This window comes from Hirundo rustica, chromosome 14 (genome assembly GCF_015227805.2).
Source record: "Hirundo rustica isolate bHirRus1 chromosome 14, bHirRus1.pri.v3, whole genome shotgun sequence".
Lineage (NCBI taxonomy): Eukaryota > Metazoa > Chordata > Aves > Passeriformes > Hirundinidae > Hirundo > Hirundo rustica.
Genome location: NC_053463.1, coordinates 5,124,936 through 5,152,543, shown reverse-complemented (window position 1 = coordinate 5,152,543; position 27,608 = coordinate 5,124,936). Strand labels below are relative to the sequence as shown.

The following is a 27,608-nucleotide window of genomic DNA, read 5'->3' as shown; positions in this document are numbered from 1 at the left end:
GAATACAAAAGATCTAAAAAAGTAGCATTTCTGCTACTATCACCTTCATCAGTGATGTGAGAACTGTTTAATTGAAAGCCCAGATTGTGTGTGGTAGGAGTAGGTATCATTCAGTCTGCTGTCATTAGCTGGAGTAGTTCTATCTTCTGATTGTTTGTTAGTTGTACAAATGGACCTTTTAGTTGTGGCTGGCAAGAAGATGAACATGGTGAAGTGACAAGATGGAACTTTTGCATAAAAGCCAAATTAGTGGGAAGGGAGGGAGGCAAACACCCATCAGTTATAACTTCTCTTCTTCGCTCCTCTAATCTCCCCATGTCCCATAGATGATAAATTACCTTTCACTTCCTTTCATTGGGAGGCATCTCTTCCCATCTTTTTGCCCCTTCTCCTCAGTTACCCAACTACCTTCTCTTTTGGTCTAATCAATATCTCCAGTCAGACAAATTGCTTCTGACTTGCTTACTCTGTAGAAGAGTGTGTGTGTAACTTCCAGCTGTATGAGCTGTCTTAAAAGTTATGTTTTCCATTCCTACAAACATTACCTGGCTCTCAGTTGCTGTGTTGTTCACATAAAATAGGGGGTGTCATTATGGCCTGATTATCACAGTATAAAACACTGATCAGACTAAAAGGCTCCTCGGCAGGAGGTGCCGCCTCAAGATCATAAATGTTCATAAATCCCTTTGGCAGTGAGGAGATTTCCTGGGCCATAGCACAAAAATTTATTTGCCCTTAATTCTCCAGATTGTGAAATTTGGGTGAAGAATATAGAAAGCATTTGATTTACCATTTTCTCTCCTTTTCCAATGCAAAGCCATTTCTGAACTGAGCAGTTGTTTAATCTTCTTCTCCATTTCTGGTCTACAGTTCTGCAGATCTGCACAAAGGGAGAACAATTTGTTGGATGGGCCAGGGTACCAGTGTCAGAATTGGGAGTCTGAGCCTTGGTGTTGAACTTGAGAGTGAAGCTGAAGGATAGAATGCTCTCAAGTGTATTTAAAAGGTGTTTAAATTGTTCCTGACCATGGCCAGGTGACTTCTCTGGGATTGGACATGGGGAGCAAAGCAAATCAGCCCTGGGGGGCACCACAGATCCTCTGCAAAAGGGGCACATGAGAGTTCTTGCTTTTATGTTTGGCATCAGGTTTTAACAAGGTTTGCAAATGCACAACTAAGCTTTGTCATTCAAACATTTTTCTCAATATTTCTTGTTCAATTATGTTTTTAATTTTTTTCCCCTCAACTTTTACTGGAAATTTGCTTGCTGTTATTCTGATTCCAAAGTCTTGGGATAAGAAGTTGGTGAAACGTTTTCATTACTCTTAAGAGGCTGGCCATGGTATGAAGGGTAATGGGAGAGGCTTTACTCAGCATTTAACAGAACTATTTTCCCAACTTGCCTTGTTAAATTACCATCACAGACAGCACTTTTGAGGTGTTGATTAGCTTAGAGGGCTCTCCAGGTTATTAAAACATCTTCCTTTCTCTTCTGTGGCTACACTTCAGCATGTTTCCTCACTGTGGGATAAACAAACCTTTCCACAGGTGATCACTACAACATATGGCCTCGAATTAGGAAGCAGCAAGACCTGGCTATTTCCCTTCTTGAGTAGTACCTTGCTCCAAGTGGGGTGTCATTGGAGCCAGAGCAACCCTGTGGAGAGGCAGAGGAGCTGCTCCTTAGATTGCTTGATTTAATTTCCTGTTGTGCTGTTTGCTGCAGAGAGAAATAGGTGTTGGTGGTTCTGAGAGCTCAGCCTGTGGCTGAGACTGTGTTACAAGCCTTGATGGTCGAGTTGAATGCCCTAGAGGGGAGACTTCATGGAAATACCTCTTTTGAACCTCTGGACATTGATGCTGGAGCCTGGAATTCCTTGTGGGAAGTTGCTGGGTGAAAGCAGTGTTCGGTTTGCTCAGAGCAAACAAAGAAATATGGAAGATGGGAAGAATGAAGAGCATAAAAGTTTCACATAGGCAATAAAGAGTCTGATTCCCTGGGAGCTATTGAAGGATAAACTTCTGAGGCATTTTAGGCATGGTCCTCTACTATCTACATTCCCAAGCAGATATTCCTTCTTCCCTTTAAAGCCTGCACTACAATCCTCTGACAACCCAGATTACATTCAGCAGGGCCATGAAGAATTACATCATGTCACGTTGGGTTTTTCCCCCATTGCCTGGTGCTAACAGGAGGTGACAGTGCATGAGTGAGCTGAGGTAGCTAAAGTAGCTCTGATGGTGTGGGCCATCACATGAGCTGAAGTCAAGAGAGAGAAAAATTTAAGCAAAGAGGAAAAAAAAAATCACAAACTCTTGTTCTTTGAAAAGTGCAGGACAGTGATGAATCATTAGCAGAGATTTCAGCAATTTTGCCTGGGGAGGGGAGAACTGACCACAATCTGTTTCTGGCTTCTCAGGATTTATTATCTCAACATATTTGCCAATGGCTTATAGAGTATTCTTAAATATTCAGCTTACTTTCTATTTTTAGCAATTAATCTCTGAAGACATATGTTATAATTTCCGCACCTTGGTCAGCTAAAAATAAACAAGGAATTTGAGGTTATTTCTGCTAATTTCAGATTTCCTCTTAAGAAAACACTCATGGCCCATAGTAGTTGAATTGAACAGAAAAAGGCCTTCAGGAAGAATTTGCTGGTGCAGTTATCAAAAATGTCTTGAAATCTCATGTTAATTCCAACAGCTTTCGGGGAAACAGCAGCACTACGGGCTCTTTAGAGAAGCAACCTATTAATTTCTGCTTTAGGAGCAATGTCTGCTGTGCCCCTGTTCATAAAAGCCCCAAGCAACTCCTCAGGGACTGTGCCCAGTGCCAGGGCTCTGAACTCAGTCTCTCTGATGTTACCTTGCACCCTTTTGCTGTGCTCCAAACCTCACCCCAGATTAGCCAAAGTGCAGGTAGTGAAGATGCTCTTTTGGAATTCGTGTGCAGGCAGAGGGTCTGTTTGATTCAGAGCAGAGAAATGAATTCAGGTATCCCCTTGGCTGGGCAGCGTGTTGGGCTGGGTTACCTCTCTGCCACGCCAAGAAATATTTACTTATGTAAAGTAAATCTTAAGAAAGTTCGACGATAGAGATGTGTTTTTGGTGAGGTGGTGTAAATGTCATGTCCCGTTTGAGAGGAATTCTTCTCTGAGGCAGGTTTTTAAATGCGGAAAATCGGCTTTTGGCCACTTCAGGGTGTTTAAATCTGTCTGACTTGACCACTGACTCTCTATAGAACATGGAAATCTCTCTTAATTAAGGGCTTCTCTGAGCTGATTCATCTCCAAGAAATTTTGAATCAGTCTTCTAGTAAAAAGCCCACTGTTCTTTTATATAAAAATGAATTCCTTACAAGTCTCATTATTCTGAATTCATATTACTTTTTATGTGTTACTGCAGTCTCCCAATGAGACACTTTTATGTGGAGAACACCTCTAATTTCAGATATCTCCCTCCATGTTCATTGACATATTCCTGATAAAGAGCTCAGAGAAAAGCAACAAAGTACTTACGAGCTCAAGTAAATGAAATTACACAGAAAAATTAAGATCATACAGTGTGGTATCTGAGGAAAGAATGATTAAGTGGAGGGAAACAGTGAAGAGAGTCTTAGAAATATGAATTACCTAAGAAATATGAGCTTTGGGACAGAGGAATTATTTACAGGTAGAAAGTTTAAGGGAGAGTAATGTAATGAAATGAAGGAAAAGTTGTTTCAAATATCAGCCAAACTTCTGACAGCGAGAATTCTTGTGTTATATGGTCTCCCTGAGCAAGCGGCAGTAGTTCAGTGCCTGGTATGATTAAAGCTATTCCAGGTGAGATATTAAAAAATTAATAATAAGAAACAACCCTCAAGTGACAGGAAGATGGACTGGAAGCCCAAGGTGTTATTACTAATATCAAGTTCATCACTCCACATTACAGAGCCCAGGAAAGGAGATGTTTCTCTGTGTTCATGCAAGGCTAAGTGTCTTGACCATTACTCTGTAGTTCTGTCTTGGCTGGGATGACAGAAGAGGTGGTACCTCAGCTGACCTGAGCTCTGAGCTTAGAGACCCAGAGCTGGGAGCAGCCGTGTGTTGGCTGTACGTGTCTGAAATGGTTCTGGGAGAAAATGTAGAACAACAAATGTGGTGATCTGTCACTCTTTTGGATGCCTGAGTAAGTGATTCCTCAGGAAACTGCTAACCAAAACCTTCAGCTTGCCTTATTTCCAGCACCTCTGCAGAAACAGCACTTGTTTGGTGGCATGGCTTGTGACATACGACAAACTTCAGTGACTTGTGCAAGGCAGAGTTATTTTACAGCAAGGGCAGTGTATAAACCCTGACCTTGAATCCTTCTTGCAGCGGCTGGGCTCTGATGTAGTGGCTGGGAGTTTGCTGCACCCAGTGGTCAGTGGTAAATAGCTGCCCACACCCAGAGAACGGCGCAGTGTGGATGCCCACACAGCTTTTCCAGGGAATACACTCCAGCCATTACAGGGATCACTGGTCCTTCTCCCTGGGGCTCCTGCAGAGTTGTTGTTGCCGTGGTTCTGGTGTGGAGAGTTGCAGTATTTATTGGTCAGTGCTGCGGGCAGTAGCACTCGGTGCAGTCTGTGCCCTTGCCGTGACCTCCTCTGACACTGCTCCCTGCTCTGAATCCGCTCCTGCCTCCTGGCCCCTTGCCTTGCCCTCTGTAACCCTCCTTGTCACCTGATAAAATTCAGAAGACATTCTGAAGAGCTGTTTCATTCCTCTCCCTGCCAGCCAACAGCAGATCTCAAAGTCAAGGTCTCTGGAGGGTCAGTCCTGTCTTCAGCGTTGTTTAAGTGGGCAGGGATAAACTTTTCTCATCCAGAACAGAGGGAAGTTTGCGTTGTCTCAGTTGAGGGCAGCATCTCCAACTCCTTTCAAGGTAGTCATGGACTGAGAGAGGTTTGATGAAGCCCAGAGTTAAAGTTGGGAGCCTGCTGGTCCCAGCCTGCCCAGGGCACGAGGCTGCCACTCTCCTGGCTGGTGCAGAATTTCAGGCAAGAACATTTGAATCAATATTTCACTCCGTGTGACTGCTCTGACTTAACCTCATTGGAACCTTTGCATGACTGCAAAGGCTGCTGGGTGTGAAGAGATCCCAGCGGGGCGTTTAAACCTGTCCACACAGGAGAGCTCGTTTTATAAATACAAGCTGTGCAGGCAGCTTGCTTGGGAGCTGTGTAAATTATTGAGCAGTAAGCAGCGTTTGTGATGTGAGGAGAGCTCTGCAGATTGATAAACTGACTTTGGAGGGGTCAGCAGCTGTGACTGGATCACCCCAGGGTCCCCACTCGGGATGTCCCTGTGCTGCAGTACGTGCTGGCAGGAGCACTCCTGCCGGAGGGGAGCAGCAGCTCTGGGAGGCAGATGAGATGATGCTGTTAGAACAAGTGATGCCAGGTTCAGTCTTCCAGCCTGGCCACCCAACAGTCCTCAAGTTCTCATCTGAATCTAAAGGACCCTCAAGGAGTTCTTGTGCAGGTCCCATGGAGCACCAGCTCACGCTCTCGAGTGATCTCATTTGGAAACTCTTTTGCCTGTTTTTCCTTTCCTATTTTACCTTTTCCCTTAGTACTCCCTGAGCTGATGCTACTATCCTGATTTAGTCCCAAACTAGTAATTTCACACCTGCTGTTGTCTCACTAGCCTTTTGTTATATTTTTACTAAAAAATGTCAATTATTTGCATTGCTGAAGAGATTTGCACAGTGCTCCAAATTTCCCATGTGTACCGTTCTTTTAATTAAATTTGCATTTTTGTTGCATCTTTCCCAGGAATTTGGCTGGTAGCACTAGTCTGCAAGTGATGAAGCTCCAGTTTTTCAGGATTGTGAAGGGATTTCTGCTCACAGGTAAGCTTCTCCCCATGTTTTGTGAGATGATCGTTAGGAAGTGATAGTCTCTTTTGGAGGTTGTACGAGTCAGTAATTCTGGAAGTTGTGACTTGGCTGTTTCCGTATCGCTGAGTTGCAAATTTGGGTTTTGCTGAGAGGTTAGTTTTGGTTTTGCCAAGTGGTGACCTACAAAAAAAACAGCGAGTTGTGCAGTCACAACTTGCTGAGAGCTGGAGATATCCGTGGTGCTTGGGGTTCTGAGAGACAGTGATAAAGTTGTTCTGTTTAGGCTTTTGAATGTGCTTCCAAACAGGCTTCAGCATAATTGCTGTGTTAACAAAACATGGAGCCACAAATTTGTTCTTTTAGATGTGTAACTGTTCTCTTCTAAGGAGATTATCTCTCCCCAGAGACAGCTCTGTCCTTGTGTCCTACTGGGAAAGGAAATAACAGCATTGATTTCAGGGGATACTGGCTTTGGCTTCATAAGGATCTTCTGTGTTTTGTCATTTTAGTCCCACCTCTTTCGTAGGTGGTGACCCAAACACAGCCCCCTGACCTTCCACAGGGAATGGTGATGCTCAGCCCTCCTCACAAGCTGATTTTAAACTTGCTTCAGAGTTTCCCTGGGAAATATCAATTTTAAGAGCACAGGTGAATGGTGAGCATCCAGGGCTAAAGGGTGCTGGAGTGCTCAAATGATCCCAATGTCAGCCAAATGAACTGGATCATCCAATTATTTTCAATTACAATCCCGATCCTTTCCTTAGTGTTTTCCTATGCTGATATCTGTGTGGGTAATGCAGCCAACTCTGGCTTTATTATCCCCCTTGTTGCAACGTGCTGTGCTTAATTACTTTGCCTCTGTAACAAACAGACATTCTGAACAATTAGACAATAATATGGAAGCAGGAAAGGAAAATAGCTCAATATACTTTCATTTTAATTATGCTGATAGTGCACCCCATGGTTTTGAATCAATGCTGGAATAATGTTCTTTTGATAGTCTTCAATAACTTTAAACAACATCTAATAAATTTGTATTTTTATGTGAAGTTTAGGGGGAAAAATCCCTTGTTGTTGATTTCATTTTCAATGGAAAATCACAGCTCCCATGATTTGTACATTGTGTTGTAATTGAATGACCATTGCCATTGAACAAATCACTTAAACACTTAATTACTATACCTGGAGGGATTACACTTCAAGCATATGCTTAGTACTTTCCTGAGTTACTGCAAAAACAACCCTCTTGTTTTTTAGAAATTGGTGACCTATGAAAAATTTTATTTAGAGGTTTTATTCCTATACACTATCACAAACTTCTATGTATATTTTCTTTTTTTTAAAAGCTAAAGCTGGAAGTAAGCAGAATAGACTCTTTGCAAGTGAGAAGGAAGACTGGTGTAATAAAATGAATGCTCATCAATGTTGTTCTTTAAAATTAAATTAATCTAATTTGGCACAAGCTGCTATCAAGGTGTGCTGACACTAACACACAATTTTGCTGCGTTGTGCTGCACAGCCACAAGTGTTTATTTAGCTACCTATATTTTCTTCACCAATACCCTTTTACTAAAACAAGCAGCACTAAACCACTCGGTTTTCACAAGGTTTTGACTATTTGAAGTAAGATACTTATTTTCTTACTGTTTTGGACTGCACAGATTTTTACATTTTATTTGGAAAAAGAGTTTCAGCAGAGGTTATATAAACAATTTTAGAGTGTCTACACAAGCATGGGCAGGATGCACAGTCAGCTTAGGGTTTTTTAAAAAGCCAATAAATGATGTGTAGTAGCCTCTGAAAAAGGGTCTCATGCAAGTGTGTGACATTGCCTGTCATATAAAGAAGGTTCCAAAGTTATTACCCAATACTGCAAACCTTGGCTATGTACACTGAAACCCTCACTGTGCTAGATCAGGCTAAATCAACATGATTATTTCTGTCGCTGCTCAGAATTGTGGTTTGACTTGCTCTTCTCCAAAACTGAGTGTAACAGCACTACTGCTGAGATGGATATAGCTTGTCAAATGGTTTTACAAACATTAATGTGTTATGCTAACCTTTGTATCAGCTGCACACAGATCCCAGACAGTCAGGCAGTAGCATTCCTGCTGGAACCCCCTGACTGGCTCCTCAGTACTTTGCTCTGTCCATTGGACCCCTTGAGTTTTGGAAGGAAAACCAGAGATCTGCTGGGTTTACAGTGATTAGGAAGACAAACTGCTGCTTTCCAGGCTCAAAGTTGTTTTGTGCTGAGCAGCAGGTACAGCTGTCAGTGGGAAGTGTTATTTGGTATCACCTGAGTTTCTCAAGCACAGCACCAGTGAAGTGCTTCCTGTGATATGGAGCATTTATGGATAATATTTGTAGAGTAATTGCCGTGCAATCACTGCTCCACTGCCAAGGATTTCAGTCAGTTGCTATGAATCTTGCAGTAAAAATCCTGTTATGAACAGTGTGATGAAAACATCACAAGTGTTTGGGAAAATAATGTGAGGTCAGTTGGTTTGATTTGACTTGATGTGGGTATTCAATAGAGTGCACTGCCTGGTGTTGAGAGAATTTTCATTTCCAATCTGAAAAGTGGGAACTTCTCAGAAGAAAAATGAGTGAGAAGCTGGAATGCAATTACCAGTATTCATGTTATCTAGAAAGGAACAAGAACCTGTTGTCCTTTGGGTGACTCCTTGGGTTGTGCCCTTTTGGAAAAGGAACAAAAAATCCAGGTCCAAAATAACAGTAATTTTATTTTCTTGTTACATGGCAAATATTTGAAAAAAACTCTTACCCTTTTCTTGAAAGATGCAGCCTTTTCTTTTTGTTTGTGGAAATTACATTCCTGATGTCAAATCCAGCTAATCTTTTCTCTGAGTTTTCACCTAACATAGAAAAATCTTATGTCTAATCTAAATCCAATGTCTTATGTTTCTGATTTTTCTTATCTAATATTGACCAGTGTCCCATTGTATTTAATTTTAGCTCTGAGAGTTCATTGCTTTCTTCTGCCTGGTGATAAATATTGACTCTGTGACACTTCCCTGTGGGATACTCCTTAGTTTTAAGTTTTACCATGTGTGATACAACTTTCTGATGACTTCCACTCAAAAGCAGTGAGAAAAGGGATCAATTGTCAGGTGCCTCTTGTAACTTTTAGGAAGTTGAGCCGTGATGAGGTTTCCCTGCTGTTCTGCAAACTGCTCTTTCCCAAGTCTCTGTGCTGAGTCACCAAAATCAGGCTCTCACCGTGCACCTTTTGCTGTCTACATTACCTGATATCCAGTGTTTTACTCCCCAAAATGAGCTGCCAGAGGAGCCAGCTGACTGTTTCTCATTAAGGTTCTGCAAAAGCTCAGCCCTGTTTGGAGGAATTTGCTGCTATAAGGTGGCTGTAACTTTCCCTGACCTTTAATATAATTTATTTGGTTTCCTCCCACCAAAGTTCTCAGTCAGCAAAAGAACTATTCTTACTGGGCTGATTAACCTGAGGAAATGTCTCACTTAGATGAGGGTGGAAGTGAGGTGAGGGACTTCTTTGGCAGAGAGAACTGGGCAGACATGAAGCAGCCAAAGGCTGGCTGGTGTGAAATGAATTTTAACAGGAATGGGCATTTTGGTCCAACTTCTGTGGCAGAACATCTCCTTTGACCTATTATCCCACTCAGTGCCTTCCCCTGAGCTCTCCACAGAGCAGCCAAGGCTGGCACAGTGAGCAAGGGTTGGTTTTCCATCCAGGAGGGCTGGATGTCTTGGCCTGCAGGGCACTCCAGAATTGTAGTGGGAGTTTTTGTCCAGAGAGGAGCAAAACCTAAATGCCATCAATGCTGTCCTTCCTGTCAACACTTATCCTCGTGGAACTGATGTATCCTTTTGCTTCTTTTACTTTTTCAGCTCCTTTACAAAGATTTTAGTCCATGCAGAGGGACCATTGCTTTTGGGGATGCTGTGGGGGGTGACCTGTGGGGTGCATTTGGGGTTTGCTGCTTTCTGACCCGCCAGCATCTGCAGATGTCAAGTGTAGACTTGGAGTGCTCAGTCATCCAGAGTGCCAGGCTGGCTCTGCATGTGCACAGCAGCTTCTCTGAGCATGGAGATTGTATTCCATGGGTATTTTACCCGTCTCTTTTTTTTTCCTTCACAATTTTTTTTCCCTTTTCTTGATGCGCCTGACCAATTTCCAGGGGCTCCCTTCCTAAAGAAAGCAATTGGTGAGTCTTGCTCCGTAACGACCTGGAAATGTTCTTATTGCTAATATTTTCCTCAGAAATGTTGTTTCTGAAGCCTTATAATCTAGTGTTCAACCTAGCCCAGGAGCTAGAAACATCAATTTCTGTATTTGTGTGATAGTTCTGTTGTAAGCTGGTGCTGTTCCTGTAGCATGGGTAGAATTCCAGTCGGGATTTGTGCATCGTGTTTGGGGGACTGCTTGATTCTTCCCTTCACTGATCTGCTTTTGTTTTATCAATATTTATCACACTCCAGCAATGTTATGTTTGCTCTTTCTGCAGAACACCAACTTCTGGTCTGAAAACTCTGTATTTTACTCTCCACTGATGTAAGGAATGGATTTCCTCTTGTATAGCCAGGTTCTGCACAGATATCCTCCCTCTGCCACTTAAGGAATCTTAATAGCTTAAGCAGCTCATTAGCAGAGTACCACAGTTGCTACTGTTTCTTGTTGGCAGAAGGAGCATTAGAAGAGGTATTAAACATTTTCTTCACCCTTTGCTTTTGGTGCATCCACAGAAACAAGCCCACATTCAGCTTCTGGTGAGCTGGGAAAACTGGCATTTTTTATTCAAAACAGGAAAGTGCTTTTGCATTCAGCGGATGCAGAACTGGGTGAGATAAAGTGTGTAACATGAACCCGCGGGAATCAATTCTGTGGGTGAAGAAGAATCAATGACCCTAAACATAACTAAAAATAAGTGTAGTGCTCTTTGAAGTGTTTGCACTGTCACTCTGGAGTGGCCATGAATACAGGGCGGGTTGGATGTTGTCAGCTCACACCACACACGATCTGGAGAGAAATTGTATTTCGTACACATGCAAGGCTCCCTGTGGCTTTAGGTAAAGACTTTGTAGCTAAGTTGGCAAAAAATTACATGGAAAAATATGATGTTCCATAGCTGATTAGCTGTGGAGCACATGATAGTGCAGAGTCAAGGCGTGGGATCCTTTAGAAACAAATGAGCCTAAATTCTATTGAAAATTATTGATTTTCATGGTCAGAGGTTAACGAGGTTTGTCTTTCATTTAGCTCCCCAGCTCTTGGGAGAATAATGAAATTGCCTGAAGATACAGACCATTCAATTAAAATCAACAGATGAGTCAAGCATATTAGAGTTGATTTCTGGTACTCTATCAATTTCTTGGTCATTTTACTATCTTGGGCTTTTGAAGAAGTGTGTGAAGGGATGTTTTTTGAAATGCATGGCATCTCTCAGTTTGTTATATATCTATATATGAGCCTCTGATGCCTGGGTGATAGAAATGCACCCTAAGAGAAAATTATGTGCATTAGAGTGGCAGAGCAGGATTGATTAGATAAGAGTGCTGGGGAGAGGGGATGCATATAGAAGAGAATAGGGCAGGGAAAAAAATCAGAAGAAGGCAAGATTATTTTTCTTTTCTGTACTTAAAACTTCGTTATCAGTTTCTCTAGTACACTAGATAGAGCTAAAACATGCCTTTCATCCTCTCCTGTTTAATTTCTGGTATTGCATGAATACACACAAAAAACCAGGGGTGCTCAAGGGCTGCAACACTGATGCCTTCCTCCTACCTGCTGCATCTCATTCCGGTAGCAGGATGCCTTTTCCCCCCAGATTCGGAGGAACTTAACACTTATGAGATCCCTGCACCTCTGACAAACCTGGGGAAAGCAGGTCGTAGGCTCCTTGTGAGAGAAGATGGTGCAGTTTTCACCTTCTCAGTGCTGGATAATGTCATTTCTGTGCAGAGAGGGAACTACTCAGCCTTTCAGCTGGCTCTGGACTCCTTCAGGTCCCCTAATACTGGGGAATCCCTGTCTGCCCCTCTGTGGCAGCTGCTTTTCATGGCCTTCTCTGTCAGCTGGACCAAGTGCCAGAGGTGCTGGTGGGATCCCGGGGGGAGCCTGGGGGTCAGCAAGGCACAACACATGTTCTAGATTCTTCTGCTCAGGAAAGCTGCTTTTTTATCCAGAAATAACTTCCATCCCGCTTCCCACACTGTCTTTGCCCGGGCAAAAAAATTGACAGTGCTGAAAACTGCAGAGCTCTCACCTCCATGAAGAAGAGGAAGATGAAAGTAAAACCTTCTTTCATTTCTCTTCCTGTGTAGCCTCCAGACCATTTCAGGATAAAATTAGGAGAAAGTAAAGACAATATCAAATGCCTTTTGACCTATTTTTACCCTGTCAATATTGTTCATTGCCCAGGGAAGGGGAGCATGTGGTTAAAATGCCCTTTTTGCCTACTCCAGCTGGATTAGACACACGACTCCAGCCAACCCTAACAGTTAGCGTGTACTTGCTGAGTTTCAAAGCTGCAGGCTTTCCTAGGTGCTCTTTTCAGAACAAGAAGAAATGCACTGGGGCTCTGAGATTGCAGTGGTCTGTGCACAAGGGTGTCCTGGCCACACAGAGATCACAGAGGTTGAAATTACCCTGAGGGCAGCACGAAGACAAATGCATTGGTGAACTATTGTGGCAAACTTGCTGTTCGATCTTTGTCTAAAAGAAATAGGCTAAAAGAATCTACATAAAATATCACTTTCTTCTACTTTTCTCCTATTTCATTCCCCCTGTTTTGAGAGTGCAGAAAGCAATTTTCTACCTCAACTGTGACTGACTCCGCTCTGCCAAAGCACGGTGGCACATAATTGTTATCCTCTTGTGTATGAACTGAGGTCTCTCAGAAAGAATTGATTTGTTAAGTAGTCGAGAAAAAAAGGAACCGGGGGGAAACGTAACCTTAGTAGGTGAAATTAGTTACTCTGTGGTGGTTATTCACAGATGCAGAACGGAGTTACTGACCAAGAGGAGCTTAAAATTGGGTGCTAGCAAAATCTCAGCACTTGCTCAATGCCCCAGTGGCATTCTGGCTGGCTGAAGTGCAGAAGCAGCTCCTGGGTGAATTTATAAAGGCAAATATTTGGACAGAGAAATTTAATGAGAGCCTGTGGGGCTTAGTAAATGAGGTTTGTGGTGGTTTGAAGGGATCGTTGAACATGCTGGTCCCTAAGGAACTTTGCCTGTCTCTCCCTCTTTTCCTTATGCATCTTCCTTGCATAATGGAGCCAAACCACTCTGCAAGTTTGGTTTAACGAATCCCAGAGCTCTGCTGCTCCAGGGGGAAAAGGTGAGTGGGAGGGCTCAGTCTCACCATGACATGTGGGACCTCCACCGCGTTGCACACCGTGAGCAAACCCCAGCGGAGGAAATGGACAGGAGGTGACTTTGTGCCGTAATTGTTGCCGGTGATGAACTGGAAACACTGATGTGTGGGGGTCTGGGCACCGTGCTCCAGTGGGAGCATTATTCAGCCCAGCAAGGAGTTCTGAGGGCCAGCACAGACAACTGATGCCTCTGCAGCGTTTTTGACCTTTTGCACAAAGGAGCAGAGAAGGTGCCAAATGACTGCAGCCTGGGTTTTGTCCTCTCTTTTGTGGGCAGAGGCAGCAGAGAGGATTGTTTCCGCTGAAACCAAGCTGATTTCTTCACAAAAGGCTGCAGGAAAGCCTAAAAAATGGCACAAGGTCTTTAGAACTTAAAATTCCACCCCCGTGGGATACCAGAAGTTGTCTGATAACCAGTGAGGAAATTCTGAGCCCAAATCAGACTGGAGTGGCTAATACTTTGCTTTTTTCTTTTCATGCTGGTAACCTATGCTATATGGGCCAGGATTTCTGTTTGATGTAAGGTGCTCCGTCATAAAGCCTACAGAAGGAAATCTTTGGATTGTGGGACAAACCAGGGTGATGTCAGGGACATGCAGGCCCACATGACCACAAGGATGGTGGCTCTCCTTGGTGCTCTGAACTCTTTATTAATAACAGATTGCTGAGTGAAGCTGCTGCCTGCAAAATGGAGGATTTCTGTTAGAATCTGCATCTGTTGCAAAGTAGTTTTTGAGAGAGGTGTCTCTTCTAGTACACTTGGTTCCTGTCAAATGCTGCCTATTATGGAATGGGTGATTTTTCATGCAAAGTGAAATATTCACTGTTTTTAGTTTGAAACCTGCCCTGGATAGGACATGTCCTTTATTGTTCAGAGGGCCCCAGAATGACCTGCAAGCACAGGCAGTAGGCAGTGACAGTGTGTGTGTGATGTCACATGTGTGAAGTGAATGTGAGAACAGGCAAAAACACCTCCAGAAGCTGTTGGGCAGAGGGTGGAGGACGTGGCTCACTCCCAACCTTACTGTGGGGAAGCTTCTGCCTTTCACACCCTGTCCCTTAATGCTGGTTATTAAACTGTCACATTTTTGGGAGACTTCAGAAAGATTTGATAAAAATTTGCCAAGGAAATGATTATTTTGAGGCTTTTCCTTTTTTTTTTTTTTTTTTGTTCAGCTTCAGTGGTGCTGTTGTGGTCCAAAGGGTGGATGGCCACACATATCCTGCTCAGGCATCCCCTGACCAATCATGACCTACAGGAAAACTAAATTAGCTAAATTTAACTAGTCTCTCAGAAGCACCAGGAACTGAAGTTGTTATTGCTATCTGGTTTTGTTTCTAGAGTGTCCACAGCAGCAGAACATTGTAAAAAATCAGCATTCATGCTCTAGCCTTCAACAGTTACTCTGTGTGAATATCATGAGTGCTATTTCATCATCATGAAGATTAACCAAACAGAATACAAAGGTCAGACAGTAAAAAACAATTAGATGAGCATTCCCATCTACTGGAAAAAATCAATCAAGAATGAAATTTGGTTTTCCAGTTCCAGTGACCTCAAATGTACTTGAATGTGTATCTCTGAGGAGCTGAAAAGACAAACTGCTCCTGTCCCTCCCCTCCAACAAAACACATTTAGGGAGCAATGACTTGTTTGTTTCAGATGTTCCAAGCACCAAGAGCTTCTATTCAGCTCAGAAAGGGCTTCCTGGATGGCTTTGAAATACAGGTTTGTACTTTGCATGTTCTGCTGACACTTTTTGAGGTTTCCCTGGCACTGTGACGTTGGCCATAGCTGGGAGGGGAGGGTCCGTGTGGCCACAGGTTTCCTCTGCAGCACTGAAGAGAATGACCAGGATATATCTTTAGGAAGGGAATACAGGCAGCAGGGCATGTGTAAAGCAATCCCCCTCCTCCCATCTGCTTCTGCCTGGGGCCCAAGCTTGGTGCTTTTGGGTCACACCTGGACTTGTTCTCCATAAAGGCACACACACCCTTTTGGAAACTTCTTGTCCTCCTTTGCCTCTCCCAGGTGCATTGATGGTGCCCTACATTTGTCTCTTTGGACTTCCCCAACAATCCTTCATGGTTTTCTAGCCATTGTGCTCATTGTTGAGGATTGGCCTGAGTTTCCCTGGGAGGTAACCAAAGGCTGGAGCACCCATGCACTGAATGGCAATAGCCAATGCAGGGCCCATTGATTGGTATGAATAGATGCTTTTCCCAGCATTCAGTCCTTTCATCAGCAAAACTGGATTTCCTCTTCCATTCTATCATCCACTTCCTGAGTACTGCAAGTTCCTTATGCAACAGTTCATGGTCTGCTTTAGATTTGATTAGCCTGAGTGATTTTGTATCACCTGCAGAACTTTGTCTTTTCACTATTCATCTCTTTTTCCGGATCATTTATGAATAGAAGTGTACATTTTCCAGTCCTTAATGATCTACCTTCAGAACCATTGATTTCTGCCTCTGAAATTTGCCTTTTTCAAAAGCATTACAGAATTCAATAAAAATTGAGAACTTTCACAGAATCCTTTTGGGGCTGTTTCATGAAATATATTCAGTAGGAAAAAACATCAAATACCACCACTTCTGAGCAACTGCCCTATAATTTTTTTGATAGAGAAGAGCTGCATATGTGGAAGAGGCTGATATTGAATGTGTTTAGTGGTGAATAAAAGTGACTACATAAATGCGAAAAGATTTTTCTTTCTTTTTTTAATTTCCCAACACCTGTTGGTGGGAAAACAGCCTGAAATTTAGGACCACAAAACTTTCCACCTGTATGGTTCCTGTGTTAGATTAGAGGGATTTTTATTTACATTTGGTTTGACAGACTTATTCTCTCTTCTCAAAGCAGTGAAACCTCCGTCCCTAAGCTTGGCAGAAATAAGTAGTCTGATTTTACTGAGCTGTCCAGCTCTGCTAGAACATACTGTCTAAATAGTTTTTAAATAAAAGGTACAAAATTTAAGGCCAAAATAGTTATTTCCTTAAGGATAAAATTGTTTAGAACTTCTTTTCCCACTCCCAGGAAGATGTGGTCATTCACCTTTCTGGCCGTGTGCCAAGACTGAGGTGTCTCCTCTACGTGTCCAGGGTCATGAAACTGCAGAATCTGAGTCTTGAAGCCACCAAATCAAGGCTTAAGGTCCCAGATACTTCATTACGTACATGTTTCCTATTAGATTTTATCACTCTGAATTACAATTTAACTTCATTGTGGATGACAAAAGAGGAAAACAAGGACTAAAGTGCGTTTGTGAAGCTCTTGTGAAAATCAGCCTGGATTTATCCAGATATCTACAAAATACCAACTGTTCTTTTCCTGTGTTTCCTTCGTTAACTTCTGTTTCTGTACCCTTGTTCCAAACAGATTTTCGGTGTTGTCACTGTGCATGTTCTTTCTTGCACCTGAGAATCACTTTATTTATTTTTTTTTTCTAATTTTTGCCACATACCCTCATCTATAAACTCTAGGTCAGCTTCTCACTTTGACATTCTTATAAAGAAAATCTGAGTTCTGGTGTCACTGGGCCAGCATTTGGGTGACAATCACAGTTAATGCCATGCCTATTTCGAGAGTGTCAAGGTCACTTGTCTGGATCACCCCACAATAAACCTCCTCTGACCTGATTAAACCCTATTCAATCCCTACTACAGAGCAGTTCACTACAAATGCAGCCCAGTCTGACACAGCACCCAAGTCTTCAATTGATTTTTTATAATTTACAGTATGAGTTCAAAGGACTGAAAAATATAAGTGGTATGTCAACATTCCCTTAGCTACTTAACAATCCACTACTATGGTTTAAAATAGCTTATTTGAGGCTTCATTTCACTGTTCCTCAAACAGATGAGCAGCATTAGGTACTATACAACTGTTACTGCCTAAAGAATCCAAGTAGAGCAGTAACCAGACACAAGCAATAACTTCTCTTTTGCAGCTGATTATTTCAGTTTGTGTCAGGTGTTCAAAAAATACCAGGTTTTTAGAGTAGCAGACAGTTGCAAGTTGGCTGTGAAACACAAATGCTTTCATAACATGCATAATATAAAAGAATATAGGAGGTAACGACCAAGGGACATCTGCCTCACTGAGGGCAGTGGCGGTTCCTGTGCTGAGAAAGTCAGGCTGGAATTTTACCCTGCAAGTCTAGCACAGGAGCCCTGTTTTGCCGTTAACATCTTGGCTCCACCAGCTGGGAGTGAATCAATTCTGCATTAGCTCTTTCCAAAGCTCAGCTCAGAGCAGTTTTCTGGGCACTCAGAGTCCTGGAGAAGCAAAACTTCAGGCTGAATCGGATTACCGTGCAAGCCCATCCACCAGAACAGTAATTACACCACGGTGATTCTACCCTGCCTCTAATCCTGTTTTCTATTCTGCAACTCAGCTATCTTTTTTGAAATTATTATTATTATTTGCAGTTATTTCTGATTTAATTTGCTATGTTTATTTCTTCCCGCTGCCCTGTCCTGAGTGTGGGCAGAGCTATTGTTTCCTATCAGAAGCCCAGCAGTGGGAGACTGGGTGGGATTTTTCTATCTAAAAACTCACAGAAGGCCTCCTGTGGTGCTTTGCTGGTTCAGATGCAGAGCTGTCTGCTATCACAGCTCTGGAGAACAGCTCAAGAAGTCCAAGCACTTCCCAAAAGAAGTGTCAGGGATGGTGACACTGCCACTGGACTTTGACAGTGCTCATCGGAAAAGGGCTTAGCTGCAGCAAATAACATCAGTACATGTGTCCCAGCCTGAGGTGACACATCTCTGGCTTTAGGACAAGGATATCAGCGCCATCTAGTCAGCTGGGGAGTTGGGTGCAAAATCCTTTTAAACAAAGGTGACACTTCTGGCACCAGCTGTGACAGCTGACCTTTCCTCAGATCATTGCACTCCTAATGGATCTCTTAACGTGAGCGGCACTGACACATGACAGAATTCCTCAGGCGTTCAGGCACTCCGCACATGTCCATTAGATGTTACAGTTTACTGTCAGCTGCAGTCAAACCCCGCAGCTGCTGGGGGAGCAGGGCATTGCTGCAGGTGATGGCAAGAATATGTCACCAAACTAGTGCTGTGCACAGTCTGGGCAGCTGGCACTGTCAGGTGCTCTCAGGCAGAGAAATCTGCCCTTCAGGACTGGAAGGGACAAGCGTGCGAGAGCAGCTGAGGTGGAGACAGTTATCCCTTGGGTTGTGTCTCAGGGATGCAGGTAACTTTCCTGGTGCTGCTGTTAGGCTTTTCGGAGAGCCCAGATGAGACACTGGTGTGGAAAGTCACGGAACAGGGCTCTGTAGCTCGGAGAGCCTGCGGGGCAGGCATGTGGCTGAGTGAATGCCAGCCTGCAGAGTGTGTGCTTAGGGCACTGGCTTGGGGCATGACACTGCCTTGTGCTCCTTCCAGAGCCCATATCTAGCATTATTTGGATGGGTAAAACTTAAATGTGCTCTGCTGGTGAGGGTCTGCAGTGTTTCACCTTGAACCCGTAGCAAAAACATTCTGTGATTCTGTGGCTCCTGACTATGAAATCCTCCCTGCTCACAAAGGGATTCCCTGGATTTACTTGTGGGTTGCTGGTGCTGGGTTGATGATTTTGAAGGACTTCGCCAACACACATGTTTCTGCGAGTTTAGCTCCTTAGTGTAGCTAACAGAGAAGGCCTCTCCTCTTGCCTTTGGAGGTTCTCCTTCAGCACGTCCTGCTCATCCCCTGCCCAGCAGCAGACACTGATCACATCACAGTCTTGGGGAGTATTTTTCAGTACTGCTTGAAAACTTTTCCAAGACATATAGTAGGTCATGACAGTTGAAATAATTAACCCACTTTCTTTAGATAACATTGTGGTGGGTTTAGGAACAGGAGAGTGATGGGGTGTTTAATCCAGCACTTCAAGAAGGTTTCCATGTGCTGGTCACCTTTGTAAACATTGCTGTTGGCAGGGCTGGGCAAATCTTTGTTGATATTCACTTTTTAAAAATTATTATTATTATTTGCAGTTATTTCTGAAGCAAATCTTTGTGATATTCACTTATTGCCTACTTCACTGAAACTGTGAACTTTATAGATCCAGAGATCCCCAGGACCACGTGTAACTGATTTAGTTAATCAATTAGCTTTTATGAAATTAATCTTCCTGGATTAAGTGGGAAGCCTTGTTGTGGGCTGTACAATTTAGGGAGTGCTGCTTGTACTATGGTTCTCCTCAGACTACAGTCAAAGCTCAGGAGATGTTTTAAGAATCTTATTTTTAAGACTTAAATATTATTTGTGGCACGAGTAAGAGAACAGTCTTTCACTACCTGTCAGCTCCCAGAATAACAGGAACAGCGCTGATGAGAGATGAGTCCAGTTAGTGAATCACAGGATCTGGAAAGGGGCTGAAATTTGAACTGTCCTTCACAAGTGCACTCTTTAAAGTTGTTGACAAAGCATATAATGCATGCATTTTCCCTGGATGTTACTTGGGGATAAAATATGTGTAATTTCAGTCTTGTGCTTATGAAGTTCTGTTTCTGCAGCAGATAGCAATGAGAGCAAAATCCTCCTGCCTTCCTCTGCTGCCAGCCATGCATTTCCTCCCCCTTTCCCCATAGCTTTAATATTAATGCCATCTCATAGTGAGTTGTATCTGTCTGATGTAACTAAAAACAAGCTCTGCAAAATAAATCCAGCTTTCAGTCAGTGTGCAGCTAACCCTGGAGACGCGAAGGGTGTGAGCTGCTTGTTACTGAGAGAGAGAGACAGGGCAGCCCCTTCTGGCCATCACACAGATTGTAGTTAATCAGATGTGGAGTTTCACCTGAACTTCAAGGAGTTGTTTGGGGATCCTTGGAAAAAATAGGGGCCCCTTTCTTTGAAGTTTAGAGATTTCTCTCAGAGATTTTTTAAATGAAAATATGACAATGTCTGTAGTATAATATACCTCTGCCATAATAAATATGAGTAACTCCTTCCACTATAAATGCATAAAAAGGCTTGTGCAGACAAAATAAACCTCCTTGTGTTCCAGTAAGGAAAGCGAGATAGAAACTGTACAAAATCTTCAATAAAGTTTATTTTTTTATTCTCCTAAGCAGAATTTACCTCTGCATTGGTGCAATTCCTGGCACGGCCAAGTGCCTTTTGCATTTGGTGGGGTGGCTCTGGATGTGCTGCACCTCTGATTTCCAAGACAGTTTGAAAGCCATGAAGGTAGTTCTGGTAAATCTAGATCAGGTGCTAAGAAATTATGGTGTTACTCTTCCAGTCTACAGGCATTAGGGCATTCCTCTAAATGAAATATGTTCACTTCATATCATGTTACAATACATCACGTTGTAAAACAGCATGACAGCGCGTCAGGATGTGACAAACAACTGGTGCGCTGCATTAAGAAATTTAAATGAAAATTAGTTCAGACCATTTTTCTTCCCATCAGCTGGAAGAACATGGGCTTGATTTGACATTTGTGGATCAGTTAAGTAACAGAGGGGAGCTGTGTGTTTTTATGCCTGCGCAGTCCCTTGCAGGTGGTCTGTGTGGGTGGACATCTCTGGACGTGTTTAATTAACTGGTGGGATTCTTTGAGAACGTAAGATGCAGTCTTGGGGAAAGGAAAATGGTCAGTTATCACTAACCAACCTCAAGTGCTGTTTGACATAGATTTTCACAGTTTCAAAGAAAATATTTTCACATACACACATTGTTCTGCAGTCTCCCTGAGTGTTCTGTCTTGTTGCAGAAGTAAGAGCTTCTGACTTTCAACTCCTATTGCTTGGCCTGCTGGACTGTCTGGGTTAAATTTTATTCTTTATTATTTTGGGAGTAAACAGATTTAGTTCCTTAAAAAGTGTTTCCCTTTATTATAGTAAACAAAGAGCAGAATACAATGTGTAAACCCATGTATTCTACATGTTATATCCAGCCAATCTTATTATAGAAGGCTGGGACAACTCCTATTAATATTATGCTACAGTGAAAAATGGCCAGTTCTTAAACCTTGTACTTGAGTTAGGAAGCCAGAATCTTAGTTAACATTCAGAACCCATTCCTGTTTCTGAGTCCATGACTGCTTAGTTTAATTAATGAAGTCTTATGAAAAGCTTCAGGAAAGGCTTTTAAAAAGTCAAAGTTTTTGGTGAAGATGGCTTTCAAGACTTTGCTGACCCTTTGGAAGAATTTCAGGGTTGATTTTCCTTTATAGACTCTGTGCTGCTGATATCAATTATGTGATTCTCATCTAGATACTTTATAATTCCATTTTTAATTGACTTTGAATTAAGTATCCATTTTTTCATTCAAAATCACTCTCTTATCAAAAACTCCTTAGCCAGTCTCGATGGCACTTAATTTACCATTTCAGCAGTTTCTTGCAAGAGCGATATTATGTAAAATGATTTCAAATGTTAATATTTTGCAAGCTTGGGGGGAAAGAAACTTTCAAAAGTAATTCTTTGAGAAACAGCTCATGCCACTTGTTTCAAAAGTTACTGAAATAAGACAGACAAACGGCTTTGTTTGCACAAGCCTTGTTCCTGTAGGAAACCCAGCTGAAGGCAGTAGGTCTCAAGGCAGCTGGACACCTGATGAACTTCTGACTTGGTATGGAAGAGTGTGGGAGCTGGAGAGTGTTTTTAAATCAAACGTTTCAGAAGAATCCAAAGCAGCACAAGTCCTTTTTGAATACACAGAATTGGGATATTTAACATTTAATGTGCTCTATTCAAAATTAAAAGCGTATTTATTTATTTATAATTTCTTGGTACTTGGACTTTCAAGATAGATATAACTTTAGCCAATGTTTTTCATCTCCCTCAAAGAGAAGAAAGCAGATAGGTATTACAGACCATGCCCTCTTCCTTATCATTAATTTAAATGGGATCAAGATCTGACAGAGAGCCCTGAACTTTCTCCTGGTGTAGTAGGTGACTTGGTTGATAAGCTCAGCCCTGTGGAAATCCTTGCAGGAAAAACACTCTCAGGAGGAGCTTTGCCTAAATCTTACAACAGCAGTTGGGAACTTCATTAGAGCTGGTGAAGGGGGATGGTAATCACAGGGCTTGGAACAGCATGTCCTCCCCTCAGGGGTATGAAAATCTGTGCTCTAAACAAGATTTCTCCAGGAAATCTTGGAGAACTGAGGTTACAGCATTTTCAGTGTGTTTTTACCTCACTTTTTGAGGCTAAACATTTTTATTTGCACCTCTAAGTGAAAGCTTAGACTTGTTTCTTGAACTAATGCTTGCAAATTTTTGGTGTTTTGCTCTGCAGGTAGGGAGCTGTAAGGATAATTGAAGGACTGAACTTAGTATTTAGTCCTTTGGAAAATGCATCCTTTTTGTGCACTCAGAAATGGCTATTTTCTACCCCTAATGTATTAGCCATGAAATAAATGTTCGTTCATGTAATATATTGCATTGATATTTTCTGGAGGTTAAAAAATCAAGTTATTCTAGCATGGTGTGGTTTTTCTCAGTTGGTGTGTAGGCGACAACGTGTCCCTGGAATGGGCATCCTAAAAAAACCCCAGGGATAGTCCAGGGAATGGTGCTTCTCTCTTTAAGACTCTGTGGAAATGCCTCTTCCAGACCTTCAGGTGTACTTTGCAAATTAGGGGAGCAGTGGCAAGGGGGAGGAGCTGTCACAGCTTTCCTCAGGTGGCACAACCCAAGGCTCGGGACATGAGGCAGTCAGGGTGCTTGGGCTGTGCCTGATGGATCCATCGAACAGATTTCACCTCTCCCAGCAGCGCAGCCAAGATTTGAAACACGTGCCTCTCCCTGGGTTCTGTCCAGGGTGCTGAACCAAAGAAGTCATCTCTGCAAAGAGGGATTTCCTTGATCTAGGGGCAGGGAAGTTGCACTTCTGTTCCCTCTGAGATGTTTTGGGGAAGAAAGCTCAGGTTTTGTCTTTGATTTTTTTTTTTTTTTTTAAAAACAACAACAACAACAAACCAAAAAAAAAAAAAAAAAAACAAACAAAAAAAAACCCAAAAAAACCAACAACAACAAAAAAACACACCCCACCCTTGCAGACGTTTGGGTGATATTTGGAATAGATGGAGCAATTTGGCCGCAACTTTGCAAAGGTTCTCCCTTTTTCACTTTGTCATTATGAGTGCTATCATGCAGAGTAGTTCAGTCCCTGTTGAAGACAGTCCCTAAATGTCAAACCTGAAAGGATACAGCCCTTTAATTAGCAGAGCCATTTTATTCCACGGATGCTCCTTAAGAGCTTCCCTAAACCCTATAATTTCTGCTCTGATAGATTGAAAATTTTTTTATGTTCACTTCTAAATGTCTTTGTTTCTTCTGTAATGGATTAAATGAAGTTTTAACAAGGCTTATGGTGAGATTCCTCATCATTAAAATAACAAATGGTTGAAAAGCTGCCTTCTGTCTTGCAGAAATCTAACAGCATTAGTGGACCATAATCCAGCTGGTAACTGATTGCTGAACAACTGCAAAACCTTTCATACTTTGAGACGCTATCAGTACATAAAATATGTTTTCATGAAGTTTATTGAGCAGCTTATTAGTGGAGGTTAAGGCAATGGAGCTTCACAGATTCCACTTAGCATTCAAAAATATTTTATCTGGGCGTTCAGATTTTTCCGATTTAATTGAGGTCCTTTAATCTGTTCTGGATACATCAAGGTAATGGTTCCCTAAAAGATGTGCAATGTTTTCTGGCTCTAGCTCAGTGTTTTTCTGGTTCTAATCAGACTTGAGAGACTAAAATTATTTGTAGCCTCTAAAGAGAGATAATTTTGTTTTGTTCATATTCTTAAGGTCCTTTTTTCACCAGAAGGATTCTCTCATCTGTCCCTGGAGCTTTTGCAAAACACTTAAACTTTTTGCAAAACACTAAAGCGTCACTGGCTTTGTCCCAGTGATTCTGTCCTCATTTACAACTTTCCTTAAAATCCTCCCTGGTGCTCCATCCTAGCTGGCTTTCCCAGAGACACGTCCCTCCCAGCTGGAGGCCTCGTTCTCCATGGCATTGCAGATCTTTGATGCTGTTCCTGTAGAGCTGGCACATTTCTAGGGTTTCCTGGGGCCAAGGGAAGCACTGAGTGATGCCGGGCTGCACCTTCCTCCTTCTTCCCAGATGCACAAGAAACAAAGACACGGCTTTAGGAAAAGCACACACGCATCCTCCAGCAATTCCTCCCTGCCCTTACATTTTCTTGAGCTTGTGGGCACCCAAGCACAAGCTAAAGCTGTCCTGAGGCTATTCTTGTTCAAATCACAGGTCAGCAGGGAAAAGTGCTTCAACCCACTGCATCTGATTGAGGGACAAGGCTGGAACAGTGCTGAGAAACACAACCTCTCTTACCTCTCTCTCTTTTTGACAGCCAGAGCCCTTCCATCAGGCAGCTGGCTGGAAGCAATCACTGGAAGCTCCTGCTCAGTCCATCTGTCCGTCTGGATCCCTTGATTGTGAGAATCCTCAGCCTGTGGATGCCTTTTTAAATCCATCCTATTCTGTACAAATCAAAGCTCTTTTTCTTACTCTCACTACAGTCTCATCCCAATTCCTTTCTGGACAGTGCCAGCCTGTTCTCTAGTTTAATCTAATGATCATGTCTTTTGTAGTGTGTTAGCAACAGCATAAAGCATTTCTTGACACTTCCTATGCCTCCTGGACACGGAGTGCTTGACAGTGAGTTTTATGGATTGTTGGCAATGAAAGTTATGAGTGCTCAGCTCGCAGCTGAAGAATGGCACCACGCAATTTCCTCCTGGAATTGCAATTTTCTTTTGTTTTCTTTAACGCTGATAAGCGATTTGGATCTTGCTTACATGCTCTGCACACCAAAATAAAACCAATGAAGGGGAATTTCGTCACTGTTTTTCATGCTGCCAGGTACCAGACCGCAGCATTCAGCTTGCTGGACACAGCACATTCTCACCTACATAGGAATTTCTAAGATCTGTGTATGTTTTTGTCTCATTTATTTGTGTCTCCTGGATGCACAAAGGAGTTCTTTTGCCAGAACTCAGTCTGAGGAATTTGGAAATCTAGCAAAACTAAATACAGTTTACACTTTTCCTTGAACATGAAAACACTGTAAAAATTCCGTACATTTCTGTAACAAACACCCTTGAATTTTAAACTTGTTCATCATTTCTTAGATAAGCCTCTGCAGATGATTAAAAATATTTTCATTGTGTTCTGGCTAGCAGATCAAGAAACATAAATGTTGAAGTATTTTTACTACCCAGGATTTGCATTTGAAGCCATTTCATTAATTTCATGTTAGAGACTATAAATGTCTTATTAAATTTTAATTGAAAGATCGCATGAAAAACCTGTAACTACTACTACCCCAGATTTGTCTTTCTGACATGGCAATTGCACAAAACTACAGAAAACAGAGGTTTTGGCTTTTTTCTAGAGGTGCTTTGGGAGAGCTCCACGTAAACGAGCTCCAAGGTCACTGCGGTGCTGTTTTGGAACGCCTGTAAAAACATGACTGGCAAGAGATCTCTCAAAATTAACAGTCTCTGCACAGATAAAATATGACAGCCCTGTCTACGGTGATTACTTCTGTTCTGCAGAGTTGTCAGTCATTCCCAGTCATTCCCTTTGACTTTTGGAGTCATGCTCTCCACGCTTCCTCTCCGCTGTCTGCCCGCCCTGGGGCAATCCTGGGACAAGACAAGAAAGGTCTCATTCAGCTCCTTGGTCATGCCTTTCCTCCCTGTAATTTCTCTGTCTGCCTTGCTATCTTCCCCCAGATAACAAATCTGATTTTGACCTGTCTTCACCCGGTGTGTCCTGAAATGCAAAGGCACTCGACCAGAAGGGATAAGGTATTGGAGGGAAAGAGGATTTTCATCTCTGCCCTTTGGCTCCAGGCGGGGTATATAAACTGTATAGAAGAGGAAATCCCTTCTAGGAGTGTTTGTCTACTTATTTATGCTAAGGCAGGGCTGCACTTTGTAACATTCTCCTCTGCCATGTCCCCATGACGGTCTTCAAATGTCAGGGGGAAGTAATTAATTTTATTTCCTTAAAGAAAGTCAGTGCCTTTTGCTCCAAGCCTGGGTGCCATCTGGCCTCTGCTGTGCTCGAGCCCCTGAGCAGCAGGAGGTGTTTGTGTGGGTCCAGAGAAGTATTTTTATGTCATTCCTAAACCAGTTCTAAACTGCTGATGGTCTCTGTGTTAAAAAAAAAAAGAAAAAGTTGCAGAGTTTTAAAAATCAGGAATTCAAGTAAATATCTGTTTACTGCCTTGTTTCTGGAGGGGAAAGTGGAGAGAGGTCAAGGGAGGAAGGAGAGGCAGCTAGAGGCAAAGATTTGTATTTAGGTTTAATTGGTGAGGTAAGCAGTGGAGATACCCAGGGGCCTGAAATGTATCCAGTCCCGAGCAAGAGCAATTAAGACTTTGGCAGAAATGCTGATTGACCTACTTTTGGAGTAAGGGCACAGGGAAGTGAAGGGACAGCCCCGCCAGCATCTCCCCCGTGCTCCTGCCAATCTCTGGTGAGCAAAGATGGCCAGACCTGGCTCAGGAGTGGCAGCTGCCCCGAGCCCAGCAGCTGGCCTGGGGCAGGAGGAGGGGAAAAACACTTCTGGCCTGGGAAATTTGTGGATTAAATTTAGAAAATGGTGGTGTAGAAATTGCACCTGCAGGAGAAGAAGGAGCTGTTAGAGCACAGGATGGATCCTTCACCTCTTACCTCAGTGTGCACAGCTGACAGCCCTGTTCACAGCTCGGTGACAGCTTCTTCTTCAAATCCCAAAGGTTCTCAGAAGAAGCCTCTCTGTGAGCCAAGTATTATCAGCAATGGAGGAATTTGCATCTTTTGAGCTGCTGAGCTCTGCTGTGATTCCCTGTTCCTGTCACCTCCTCAACATGGCTGAGTTAAGCAGAAACTACTTTTTGAGAACTTACTTGATCACGGTTGGGTTTGGGGACAGCTGATGCTGCTGCAGCTTGCTGGGAGTTTGTCCCATTCCTCCCTCCAGTGCCATCTCCTTTTAGTGATGGGCGTGAGAGTGACTGGCTCGAATGAGGAATTGATCAGCTGAGCTCAGCTGCAAGGTTAACCCCCAGGAATTTTGGAAGATCCCAGAGTATAGGAGAGTGAGCTGGTGGTACATTCATCTCTACTGAGGAGTCACATCTAATTGTACAATTTCACAATGAGGAAAACTGGTAAGAAGCAGAAAGAGACTGTGAACTGAGAGGTACACGTTGGTCCTGCCCTGTATATCAAGGCTTCTTGGTTTCCATATGTGACATTCTGTCATTCCACAGGTCCAGAGAGACTGCAAAGAGAAAAGGATGTGAATCTCATCTCAGCTACGTGCCTGCCTCTCTCAGACAGTTTGCCAGAAACTACTTGTCTCTTCCTGAGAAAGACATCAGG

The 27,608-nt window shown here is 42.8% G+C and overlaps 1 protein-coding gene across 2 annotated transcripts in view; it reads left to right on the top strand.

Moving 5' to 3' along the window:
• The window catches only part of SGCD (sarcoglycan delta), a 497,197-nt gene that overhangs the window by 89,562 nt on the left and 380,027 nt on the right, over positions 1-27,608 (top strand). For both annotated transcript variants that reach the window (XM_058422461.1, XM_058422456.1), the window contains exon 2: positions 5,804-5,880. The gene's annotated coding sequence lies outside the window, so the exon portion shown is untranslated. The remainder of the gene's footprint in view (positions 1-5,803; positions 5,881-27,608) is intronic.